The sequence below is a fragment of the Lynx rufus genome, unplaced genomic scaffold (assembly GCF_022079265.1).
Source record: "Lynx rufus isolate CCGP_SWC_20201006 ecotype Redwood Valley unplaced genomic scaffold, mLynRuf1.p SCAF_22, whole genome shotgun sequence".
In the NCBI taxonomy this organism is placed as follows: domain Eukaryota; kingdom Metazoa; phylum Chordata; class Mammalia; order Carnivora; family Felidae; genus Lynx; species Lynx rufus.
In genome coordinates this window covers 11,263,098-11,276,419 of record NW_025814837.1, presented here as the reverse complement: position 1 = coordinate 11,276,419, position 13,322 = coordinate 11,263,098, and the positions used below count along the sequence as shown (strand labels likewise).

At 36.4% G+C, this 13,322-nt stretch overlaps 1 pseudogene; it reads left to right on the top strand.

Annotated features, from left to right (window-relative positions):
• The first annotated feature begins 2,295 nt into the window (after nt 1–2,295).
• Nucleotides 2,296–4,246, top strand: LOC124517544 (60S ribosomal protein L10-like; annotated as a pseudogene).
• The last annotated feature ends 9,076 nt before the right edge of the window (nt 4,247–13,322 follow it).

Here is a 13,322-nt window from a genome sequence, read left to right as displayed (position 1 = left end):
GTAACATACATAAGTGCCATGATTTTTAGTTGTTTCATGCAATGTGGTTCCTCTTACGCCATCTCAGATTGAACTGGAAGTCTTTGTGAGGCCACTTTAAAATTTTTACATTAGGGCAATTTGAGCTATGTATTTGAGAAGATGTAGCATTGTCATCTGAAAAACATACAATTGAAGGCAAAACTTATACATATCATGTGCATATGTTGTTTTGTGTTTTAAACTTAATAAAAGCTCTTGGAATTTATTTTTGTATTTAAGGAAGTTTTCTGTTTCCTAACTTGTCATCCTTCAAAAAAGAACAAAGCAAAATAAATCTTTTCCTTATATTGATCCTGTATCATGTATTTAAAGTGACTCTGTGCCATGGACAAATGATGACTTTTTTGTAATTAGCCAATTTTTTATCCATGCTATTATAACAAAACACCTTAATGGAAATAATATATGGGCACCATTTTTATTTTTATTGAAATATTTTTAAAAGTGATGGGTTCCTGGGTGGTTCAGTTGGTTAAGCAACCAACTTCGGCTCAGGTCATGATCTCACAGTTCATGGGCTCTAGCCTTGCATCGGGCTCTGTGCTGACAGCTCAGAGCCTGGAACCTGCTTCCGATTCTGTGTCTCCTTCTCTCTCTGCCCCTCCCCCACTCACATTCTGTCTCTCTGTCTTTCAAAAAGAAATAAATGTAAAACAAAATTAAAAAAAAAAATTTAAGTGTACTTTTATGTTCATTTTCATATTAGCAGTTGTAATTTATGACATATTTTCAAAGCCTAAGACTTCAATTCCCATAGTAAACAGATAGTTAATAAATGATTATTTGTAATAAGGTCTCCTGTGGTTTTTCAATAGGTGAGAAGAAAAATTGAAACAACTGTTTGCATAATTCAAGTTAAAAACAAATAAGCAAATACAATAAACCTATTATTTGGAATCTTTCTAAGTAGGACAAAGGCTTAAACTATTGAGGCAATTCCCATACAAACCAATTTGCAAATGAACTATGGGATATTGTTTGCAAATATCTGGGATACTGTCCATGTTCTACTTTGCATCTCCACATTCTGGGAGGGGATAGGGGAATTAAGACAAGTATCTGGATAATTCAGAAAAGAATTATAGGCCACGTTAACAATTGTTAGCTAAGAGTTTCACATGGCACTTATAAAGCAAAAGGCCCATGACAGACTAAAGTGGGAGTAGAGAGCAATTACTTGATTTTTCACAACTAGGAAAGTAATGTTTCTATTGTAACCTTCTCTTTAAGGGGAAACTGATGTATTTTAAGCCAACAGAGGGGAATTTCTTTATTATGTTGGTGATGGAGGTGTGCTACCTTATTGACTTAGGTATTGCAATAGAATGCTTAATACTTTCTTCGCTGAATTGGCATCATATACTGGTGGAAGACTGAAATAATGGGTGTGATATATCAGGTTTGGAAAGTATGAATAAAACAGTAATTATAAAGACAATGAAATTGTATGATTTTTATTAAATTCCGTTGATATTCTAGATTTAAAAAAAGATAACAAAAAGCTAACTGATTAGTAGGCAACTGAAAGCCACCTATGGAATCCAGAGGGTCTCCTTGGTAGCATAATCTTCAAGAGAAAAGCAGAGAAAGCTGCTTACCAGCAAGAACTACCAAGGTCCAAGAAATGTAAAGCAGATGAGTTATGCCAAAACCATGGTCTTGGTTGAGAAAGAATGGACAGCAAATATGTGGGATAGGATTATCTGGATCAATCTCTACCACAATGTTGAATCCTTAGATTTTCTTGAACTCTCTGAGCCTATGGAAGTGACCTGTCCTCTCTTCCTTATTTTTTAAATTTCTTTAGTTTTTTGTTTGTTTGTTTACTGGTTTATTTTTATTTAGATTCAATTTAGTTAACATATAGTGTAGTATTGGTTTCAGGAGAATTTAGTGGTTCATCATTTACATATAATGCCCAGTGCTCATCCCAACAAGTACCCTCTTTAATGCTCATCACCCATTTAGCCCATCCCCCCCACTCACCTCCCCTCTGTCAACCTTCAGTTTGCTCTCCAGACTTCTGGGAAGTTAATTCAGAACTCTCTCTCCTTCCCCTGATTGCTACCTCTACCACTACAACAAAAGGCAACACAATCCTCCCTTGGGATCTGCCGTCACTCCTCCTGTTTACTACATATAGATCTAGTATTTACTAAGACTAATTTAGAGCAGCATGACCCAATCCAAAATGTGTTGGTTCTGTAACACAGGAAAAGGACTATTCCAAAGAAGCTGCAAGATCAAGCCAACATGTCCTGGCAGGATATGAGGGAGCACGAAGGTAATTATGTTCTAATTAATTAAGGGGGCAAAAACAAGAGATTGGACAAGTGGAACTGTTGGGAGCATTCTTCTGATATACAGGATTTAACTACCTGGCAAGAAATCAAAGAGATGGTGAGGACGATCTATTAAGATGGTTGCTAGAAGCAGAAGAAAAGAAAATACCCATGTAGAGTAAGGTAGAAATATATAATTGGGGCACTTGGGTGGCTCAGTCAAGCGTCCAGCTTTTGGTTTCAGCTCAGGTCATGATCTCGTGGTTTGTGGGTTCAAGCCCTGCGTTGGGCTCCCTGCTGACAGTGTAGGGCCTGCTTGGGATTTGCTCTCTCTCCCTCTCTGTCTGCCCCTCCCCCACTTGTAGTCTTACTCTCTCTTTCAAAATAAATAAAATAAATTTTAAAAATACTTAAAAATGCCGTCATTACCGTGGCAAAGGGTGGAAGAAGGGATCCAAAGCTGTTTGGTTTCTTTTGAAAGTTGTCTTTTTAATGGATTCACTGAGGGTTTTCAGTATGTAAGGCTAGAAAACCAGAAAAATAATTAATCACCACATAAAGGAATGGACCATTTCCTAAGGTCAAAGAGAATGAACTATAAGGGGCATTTACTAAGAAACTCAGTGTTGGCTGTTTTCTATAAGCCACAGCTGATGGTAGAGGAGATTATATAAGTGGATTCCCAGATAAGAATGGGAATGGTTGAAACATTAGAAGCCATGTGGTAACGATACCACCAGTCTTATCCAAAAGGGTTCTATAGACAATTATATAGATTATTGAACATTGAGGAAAAGGAAGTGAAAGATACCTAGATTTTTACAACCCTTTGAATATAAACAAATAAATCTGCTTGGGAGAGATACGTCTCTAAATCACAGGAGTAAAATAGAATCTCTAGCTTCCTAAACATGTCTGCTTTATGAAGCCCAGAAGGTATTGAAACATGAAAGTATTCATGGAGCACTATTGCTCAATTAGTATGTGGCTATGAGTTTGGTGATTGTATTGTTTGTTATTTTTTTCATAAAGGATCAGAAACTACATTTATAAACAAACAACATTATAAATTTATTCTCCTTACCTTTGTCATACTATAGGCAGAATATAATATAGTTTGGATGTTCCACAGAACATTATATGTATCTATTATAATGACATCACGTTAACTAGGTCAGTGGTCAAGAAAGATATAGTAGGTTGGAGACCTTGGAAAAATACCTAGAAAGGAGAGTAAGCTTTTTTCCTTCCATGCACCACTGAAGATCTCAGTGTTGCCACGGGCCACTGCCCCACCCGGTGTTACTGGTATTGTAAGAACAAGTTTTATCCAACGTCTTGCTTCGGCAGAGGCCTCCCTGATGCCAAGACCCACATTTTTGACCTGGGGTGGAAGAAGGCCAAAGTGGATGAGTTCCCACTATGTGGCCACATGGTGTCAAATGAATGAGTAGCTTTCCTCTGAAGCCCTGGAGGCTGCCTATATTTGCGCCAAAAAGTACATGGTGAAAATCTGTGGCAAAGATGGTTTCACATCCGAGTGCAACTCCACCCCTTCCATGCCATCTGTATCAAAAAGATATTGTCCTGTGCTGGAGCGGACAGGCTCCAGACAGATATGTGGGGTGCTTTTGGAAAGCCCCAGTGCACAATGGCCAGGGTCCACACTGGCCAAGTCATCATGTCCATCTGTACCAAGTTGCAGAACAAGGAGCATACGATTGAGGCCCTACAGAGGGCCAAGTTCAAGTTCCCTGGCTGCCAGAAGATCCACATTTCCATGAAATGGGGCTTTACTAAGTTTAATGCAGACAAATTTGAAGACATGGTGGCTGAAAAGCAGCTCATCCCAGATGGTTGTGGGGTCAAATACATCCCTAATCAGTGACCCCTTGGACAAATGGTGGGCTCAGCACTCATGAGAACCTCAGCACTGCGTCTCCCCATTCATGCCTACCAATAAATCCTGCTTCCTGTCAAAAAAAAAAAAAAGAAAAGAAAAGAAAAATAAAAGTAGAGTGTAACCACTGCAAATTTTTATGTGTCTGTCATAACAGCAAAGTTTTTAGTGGTTAAGGGGAGGCCAGAATATCCCATTCAGAACCAAATATAAATAATTTCATCTTGCACCTCACACCATGACAAAAGAAACATAACCCCCATTATGTTTCTTTGTGTTCCACAGCTGGTATTTGCCATACCTAGGAATACCACACCTGCCATACACTGTGTGATGTGAAAGGCTACGAGCTTTGATAGGTCTTAGAACAGAAATGGATTAGAGAACATGTCCAGCCACTTAAGTGATATACCCCAACAGATCGTGAGCAATTAGAAATATCAGTGTTGGGGCGCCTGGGCGACTCAGTCAGTTGAGCATCCGGCTTCAACTCAGGTCATGATCTCACGGTTCCTGAGTTAAAGCCCTGTGTGGGGCTCTGTGCTGACAGCTCAGAGCCTGGAGCCTGCTTTGGATTCTGTATCTCTGTCTCTCTCTAACCTTCCCCTGCTCAGACTCTGTCTCTCTCTCAAAAATAAATTTTAAAAAAATTAAAAAAATAAATATCAGTGTTGAGAAAAACTGTTGTGTGGAGTTTATGGCAAGTCTGGCAAGTCCCAGTAGGAAAATCAAAAGGTCAACTTCTGGTATTAGGATAAAAACTATGTCACCTCCAGTGGAGAATTTTATTCTTTATTGTTTAAAACAAGTCCTGACATGCTATTGTGTCCTAATAGAGATAGGACACATGACCATGGATATAGAACTACCTTTCATGACGTAGGTTCCAAGAGGGTTCTAAGAGAGTACAAGTCAGTTTGTTCCCTCTTAAAGGGAACAAACACAAGCAGGAAGCCAATGCCTTCTGTCCTTGCTTCGACTGTGCTTCAACCTCAGCTCATCTTAAAGCCCTATCAATGATCTTTTGGTACAGATAATGAAAAAGGAAAAAAAAATCCAAGCTTGGCTTGTAGAGGGATTGACCTGGTATATGGGTTCAAGCAGAAAATGAACACTAGCTGTGCTATAACCTCACACGTTAGTGGCTGTAAAACGAACTTGTGAAAAATCTTACCAAAAGCTCCCAAACATCTTTGGGAGGTACAACTGTTAGCCATTTTATGTAGAATGAGAGGTAGCCTGATTTATCGGCAGTGGGGAATGGCTTGGTCAGAAACCTGAGATAAAAAGAGATAAAAAGGTGTGGGGTAGAGGATCATAGAGGTACAAGTGAAAATGGGAGAATAGGGATCTTTGTACCATATGTTAATGCCTATCAGAAATAATTTTTCATGGAAGAGGCACCGATCAACCATATAGACAAAATCACTGAATTAGTTGAAATCATTCATCTTTTGTCATTGTCCACCCTATTGCTAGTACAATGGGTTTATGGACAAAGTGGCCATGTTGGCAGAGATGGAGATTATGTACAGACACATAGGCAAGAGGTCTTGCTTACCCATGGCTGATATAGCTCCCGAGGATGGCAAAGGTTCAACCTGCTAACAACTGAGATCAATGCTGTCCCCTGATAAGGTACCATTCCTTGATAATAATTATTCACTTGGTGGAAGGTTGCCTGTATTGGAACCCCTTCCTTTTCTGGCTGCAGGACCTCATTTTACAGTAAAGGAGACATGAGAGTGGGCTGATGATCTTTCTGTTTACTGTCATATCACACACTATGCCACCCAAAATCTGCCTGGAATAGTCTGTTAAACAAATAATCAAAATCCTAGCTCAGAGGAGAAGCACAAGTTTAAAACGCCATCATCCATAGACACCTGGCTGGCTCAGTCAGAAGAGCATGCGACTCTTGATCTTGGGGTCATGTGTTTAATCCCCACGTTGGGTATAAAGATTATTAAATAAAATTTAAAAATTAAAATAAAATAATAAAATACAATAAAATAATAACAATTTATTCTCAGTGGGTGAATTGGGTGAATTTGTGTTTCCCAATCTTGTAACTCTGGGTTAAAAATATTATTATGCAAGAGGGGAGCTAATTTGGCACTCATACCCCACAGCATGAGTCCTTGAACTATAAGCTAATGTTACCATCTGGGTATTTCAGGCTTCCTGAATCCATGGACCAGTAAGAACGCAGTCACTATTTTGGCAGAAGCACTAAACCTTCGTCATCAGGATACTTTTCCACAATGAGGTCAGGAAGGAATACACATGGAGCCAGGTAATCCAGTTGGGTGACTCCTAAATGACTCTTAAATGACGTACTTCCTCATTTAATTTTGGCTGGCAGGTGCCTGAAAACAGCAAAGATACTCAGAGGCTCAGATTCCTCAGAAATAAGTGTCGAAGTCGTGCTACTAGATAAGGCATCAAGACCAGCAGAGGATGGGCATTCTGACCACAAAGATATGGAGCCGGGCCGTGCAAGACTGGGATTATAGTGGATACAGAAATATTTAATCCGGATCCTCTTTCAGGAAAGATTGCTTCAGATGGATAAAGTGCTGACAGAGAGTCTTCAGCTGTCAATAACTTCAGGCATCATCTCAGTGGCAAAGAACAGCTTTCTCCTCCACTTCATCTCTCACTGCAAGTACCCAAATTTCTGTCACATCACACCTTTGCTGAGTGGCCCAGAGCTGATAGATGTGGTTATAAAGGCCCATCCGTTTCTTCCCAACATGGAATGATTCTGGTAGTGCATTTCAACTCCAGAGTTCCCCAGGATCTTGGAAAAAAATTATTGTTGGGTTTGCATTGCCGATTGATTTCTTTATCTATCCAACCCTGCTTCCTTTTCGCAAATGTTGATCTTAAAGATATTCCCTGCAAACTTAACTCCACCTGGGAATCTACTTCCAAGAGAGACCAACATAGTATAATAATGTTGTATTGTACAATAATCAGACCATACAATTTGGAGTCATAGAGAGCTGAGTTTGTAATCCAATAGCTCCATACCTGTAGACAAGTTACCTAACCCTTGTAGATCTTGATTTCTACATGTACCCCTCTCTTTCATATAGCTTTTCCTAAAACAAAACAATAGATCTAATCTATGCATTGTAGTATAGGAAGGATTGTCTGGAGTATCTCATATTTTGGATTAAATCTCAAGTACTGCACTTATGCTCAAGTATATTAAAACATCCTCTTTAACTGTGTTTACATATATACAACTATGTAAGAGTTTAACTAATTCCTTATGTTTTTCAGGAGATATAACTGTTGTAATATTTTTAAAGCACTCATATAAAGTGGTTATGATTTGAGCCTACCTCATGGCTGTGTGGTGCAGAAGAAACTTCTCTTTATTTTGCTAGTAAATTGATTTACACAAAAGCTAAGATAGGAAAGGAAAAAAAATGAATGGAAGTATTTACAATTCAAATATGATCACCCAAATGCATATTAAAATAGATGACTTTTGGGTAGTGTTAATGAACCAAAACTAATTCAGTTCACAAGTTGAAAGATGGGAATATTCATACATCAATAATTGATGAGTTGTACATTTCAAGCTAAGTTGTTTCATTACCAGTTACCAGACAAAGGCTAGTATTATCTTTTAGCTAGACTAAATTGCCTTTCATTATCCTCAAAGTATCTAGACATGCAAATAACTTTTAGTTTCAGGGCATAATCATCCTTAAAGGATTTTGTTTTTAAGTTTTTTCTTCTTTTGAATTAATGCCAGTTTTGTCTATATCACTCCCTTGTTGACTAATCAAATGACATTTACTGCTGTTAAGTGTTTTATTTTTTTTATCTTTCTATTATTATTTAACTTTTTATATACTTAGTACTTACATTGCTGGCAAAATTGTAAATATATTGAAGGCAAAGGCAGAGATATACATTTCCTTGATTTTAATATTGTACACGACACAATTAATATTTTTGAAAATTCTTTATTTTGCTTTTACTTATAATGAATTGAGGTATCAATCTTCAACTTCTTAAGTAGAACACATCCTACATGATTAGTCAGATTTTAGACCATAGAGGCAATAAGTTAGGTCATAAACTGCCAATTAGGAATGATAGAATCATTTGACTCTCTTATGAGTAAACCTATTTCAAAAATTCAAGTTAATATAGGATGGTTCTTATCAGTGAGGTACTTCAAAAATACAATTGAGGGCTCAATATTATAATCTAGAAATCTAGAAATGGAAAAGACATAAAATTTCACAAATATTGTGAAAAATAAATTTTGATTTAAAAGCCACAATTAGAGAGGGTTTTTACCAAATTTCAGATTTTCAGACCCCTGAGCAAAAACAAGGTAATCCTCAAAGGCAAAATTAAGTTTCATGAGTCCTGAAATAAAGTATAGCAATAAGTTAATGCATTTGTTTTTTAAAGAATAATTTAGACTTCAAATTACATTTGAGCTAAAAAATTCAATTCTGACTTTTCTTGAGAAAGAATGTTATTCATGCGAAGAATATTAATTGTTTATCAAGTAAACCAAAATAGTGCAAAACAAAATTGATCTTTGAAAAAAAGGATTCTTGATACACTACTGATAAATATCATTTTTAAAGCATTTGTTTCAAAACTGGGAAAAACTATATTCATTTCAAAACTAAAGCTGTTAGCATAGTGTTTTTATTGATTTATGAGAACATACCTTCAAATACATTTCATTTACATTTTAATTATTAAAAACATAGACTTCTGCTTACAGGTTTGCATTTTATTTTTTCCTGAAATAGCTCATGTTGAATACATTTTAGTGTTAAAATACTGTTGCGAGCTTATCACTATATGTATCATAATTCGATAGGTTACCGTGAATAAACAAATCAATGAAATGAAGGCAATGTGACTACTAACTAGAAGGTAATATTAGCATCTTGGTATACAAATTTTATTTCAACTTTTTAAATGTATTATTACCTACTATATACAGCAATGTTTAAAAGTGAAAAATTTGAAAAAAAAAACTTATATTGCATAAGAAGTTATTGCACTGTCTCACAAACTATAAAGGAGCTGATAGAGGAGAAAAGAAAGGGACATTCTTATGAGAAATATACACACAGATAGAGTGATATGAGATGTGTGTATTAGAGTACAGAACGGATAGAGGCACAGTGAATCATCATCAAAAGCTACTTACATAACAACGAACACTCGGGTCATTAATGTGACCATTTTATATTCAGGTTTACACAGGTGGGATCTCATGAAGTATTCATTGAAAATTAAATCTGAATAGAATTGGATTCTATAACCATTAAGAGAAGAGGTCCTTCCAGACAATGGCGCATACATCCCTTTGGAAGGTAGCTCCTCAAAACAGCATTTATAACAGGAGAAAGTGGTCAGATTTAAAGTGATCTGAGGAAAGTAGAAACTTTGATTAGCTTTATTTTTTGCAGGACTGTGCTTCTGAAAAAAGAATAAGCACTATGTATGTAACTTTCAAAACAGTAAGGGGGTGGGGGAAAGAATGCAGTGAAAGAAAGTTAAAGAAAACAGAAAAAGTCATGGTAAATAAAAAGCAGAAGGTAAGATAGAGGAAATAATTCAAATAAATAATCTATATTGTCAGTTAAAGGATAGATATTCTAATATTAACTTTTTAAAAATATAGTTATATAATTTTATAAAAAATAAACATAAAAACCACAGAAATATTGAAAATAAAATGTTAGAAAAAATATACCAAGATAAGAACAACTTAAAAATTGTACTGGTGCTAATATCATATAAAATATACTTTAGAGAAAAGTAGTAACAGTATAGTTTTAAGAAAAACCTAAATTCACCGGTGTGATTAAAAACTGTATAACATGGGTGAACATAATAATGCATCTTCAAATATATAAGGAAAATTTGACATAATTGCATGTAGGTATCGACAAATCCAACACGATAAAATCCCTCGAATATCCCTACCTCACTAACTGATAGGTGACATGGACAAAATAATTAATAGGGTTTTAAAAGGCTTGAAAAACTTAATTGACAAATTGGTTGAAAAGACATATATCTATGCTACCTACTTCTAGCAATTATAGAATCCATTTCCTTCTCAAGCACACATTTATGAGAAAATAAAACAATCTTCAGGCTTTAAGACAAGTCTGAAAATCTTTCAAAAAATCAATCATATAGACCATGTTCTTTTATTCTATTGTAATTATTTTTCAAATGAAATAAGAAGAGATAACATAAATCATAGACAACTTGTATAAGGACACGATGAACTTGTGGCTGGTGTCTGATACAGGGCTATGACTGATTCTTCGCACCTAGTTTAACCAGTTCCCCAGTCTAGTTTTAGGACCAGGGAGGTATAGAAGACTCTCCTTGGCTTTGCACCATAGCTTCCTTGAGGCTAAGGTATCTTTCTGTGTATCTTGTTGGTTAACAATCTGGAGACAAAGCATCCTGTGCAACTGAGAAAGGACGCTGGGAGCTGTGCCTGGAGTTTCTGGACCTCTCTCTGTTTACCTGCTATATGGTACCTTTAATAAAAGCCTATGTGAGTATGTTCATTGAAGTTTTCTAGGTCCTGTCAATGATCCCACCCTGTTACCGTAGCAGCTGGTACTGTGAGCACAATTAAATGAGGAAGGTTTATGGGAATCTACCAACTCAGCTCCCACAAATGAGGTTAAGTGAAGGAAAAAAGGTTAGCATTATTCACGAAAAAAAAAAAAGAAACAATAAAAATAAGAAGGATGAAGAAAACCTATGGATGATTAAACTGGATGGAAATGTTCAGATAATTCATTTACAAATTACCCCAAAAAAGAAGGTGATAGCTGGGGTAGCCGCTAACATTTTAATGGATCAATATAAGTGAGTAGATTTTCTGGCTACTTCATCAAGCCCTCAAATCAAACTAGAAAAGGACCATATCAAATTCTTTCAAATTATCCTAGGTTTTATGACTATTAATAATCTAGTAATGACCCAAAGAGAAATCTAGAGTCTCTGGGACCCATGCTGATTAAAAATGCGTGAGATTAAGGAAAGAACTATGATTCGGAGAAATACAATAGCCATGTTTTCCACGCAAATGCTAGGGAAATCATGGTCATGTGTATAGGTTTAAGAAAAGTCACCCAGGGTGGTGAAGATATATCTACAGGGATTGCTGGACATCAGCGCACAACATGTTGTCATAATCTAAATATACTGATAAACAGTTAAAGGTCGGGAGCCTGGGTGGCTCAGTCGGTTAAGTGTCCAACTTCAGCTCAGGTCATGACCTCACAGTCCCTGGGTTCGAGCCGGTCGAGTTCTGCACCGACAGCTCAGAGCCTGGCACCTGCTTCAGATTGTGTCTCCCTCTCTCTCTGCCCCTTCCTGTTCGTACTCTGTCGCTCTCTCCCAAAAATAAAATAAAAACACAAAAGAATTAAAAAAGGTTAAAGGTCACTGTAACTAAATTAGATATGATTATGATTATGACATGATTATTCAGGTTTACAAGTGAAAGTATGTTTCAGAAAAGGATTTTATTTTATTTTTTATTATTATTTTTGATATTTATTTATTTTTGAGAGGGAAAGAGACAGACAGCATGAATGGGGGAGGGACAGAGAGAGACACACAGAATCTGAAGAAGGCTCCAGGCTCTGAGCTGTCAGCACAGAGCCTGACGCGGGGCTCGAACCCGCGAATTGTGAGATGATGACTGGAGCCAAAGTCAGACGCTTAACCAACTAAGACCCCCAGGCGCCCTGAGGAATCTGTTTTCAAAAGCTACGAATATTTGTTGCTTCAGCCTACCAGGGTGCTTATTGAGATACTACGTAAGAATGAGAAGCCAAACTGCTGAGGAACAGAACCTCACACAAACCTATTTGTCATCATGTTTTAAATTGGCATTAAGATTGAAAACTTTAGAATTAAAGACTAATTAGAATTAATCTAAAACAATGTAGAATACTTGGAGCCATCAAGAAATTTCAGGTTTAATTAAGAATATGTTAGGCATCGAGGTATTTATGCCCACAAATTCCTTCTTTAACAGTGTAGTCTGATGTGTGAGAAAGGCTAACGACTACTGGTGATTGATAGACAATTATAGAGATCCTAATAAAGTAATAGCCCCATTGCATCAGTTATGCCCAATACAGTGTTAAGACTTCAAGTCATGCAGCTAGTTGCAGAAGATTGGTGTTTGATGTATTTTGCAAGCGCTTTTTTTAAAAATTTCTATTTCTGGGGAAAATTCAAGATAATGCACAACCATGGGGAACTGACTCCAGTAGATATTTACTGTGCTCCTCTACGGGTATTTAAATTCTTCTATTTGTCATAACCTTGTAAAAATAAACTTATATTTTATTCAACTGGGAAGTGCATTTTTAAAACAATTCTAATGATAATGTAATGTTGATGTTCCAATCAGAATATGAATCAAAAACTGAATTTCAAATTCTGGTTGATCTGATGACCACCAGAGAGGTCCATCAAAATGTTTAATGGGATTAGTAATTAATCCATCTTTTAAGTTCTCATCAGATTACAAATAGCAGGGAGTTCTCTTAACCTGATGAAAGTTATATACCAAACTTAAAAAAAATCACATAAAAGAGTCACAAATTTGAACAAAGACAAAGATGACTTCTAAATCCCAATTGTTTCACATTGAACTTGACAGAAACACAGGCAGAATATCTTAAAGGAACACAATACACAGTTATTTGTGGACTCTGTCTCCAGGAAAACCAAAGAGAATCTATAAACTATTAGAGCTAACTAGAATATTCAGCAAATTTGTTGTATATTAGATCAGCAATTACCAAATAACTAAAAAAATGTGGTAGTAAAAATTATCTATTTGCAATTCCAACATAAACTAAAATATTTAGGGGGAGATAGTTGGCACACATGTACAAGTTCTTTATGGAATCAAAGATTATGACCTGTCGCAGAACAAAAGATGCTCTGAATAGATGAAAGTGTATAACAAGTTCACGAATGGCAGACTTTATGTGGCACAGAAGTCAAATTTATCAGTGCAATGCAATTACAATGAAAATCTCAAAAGG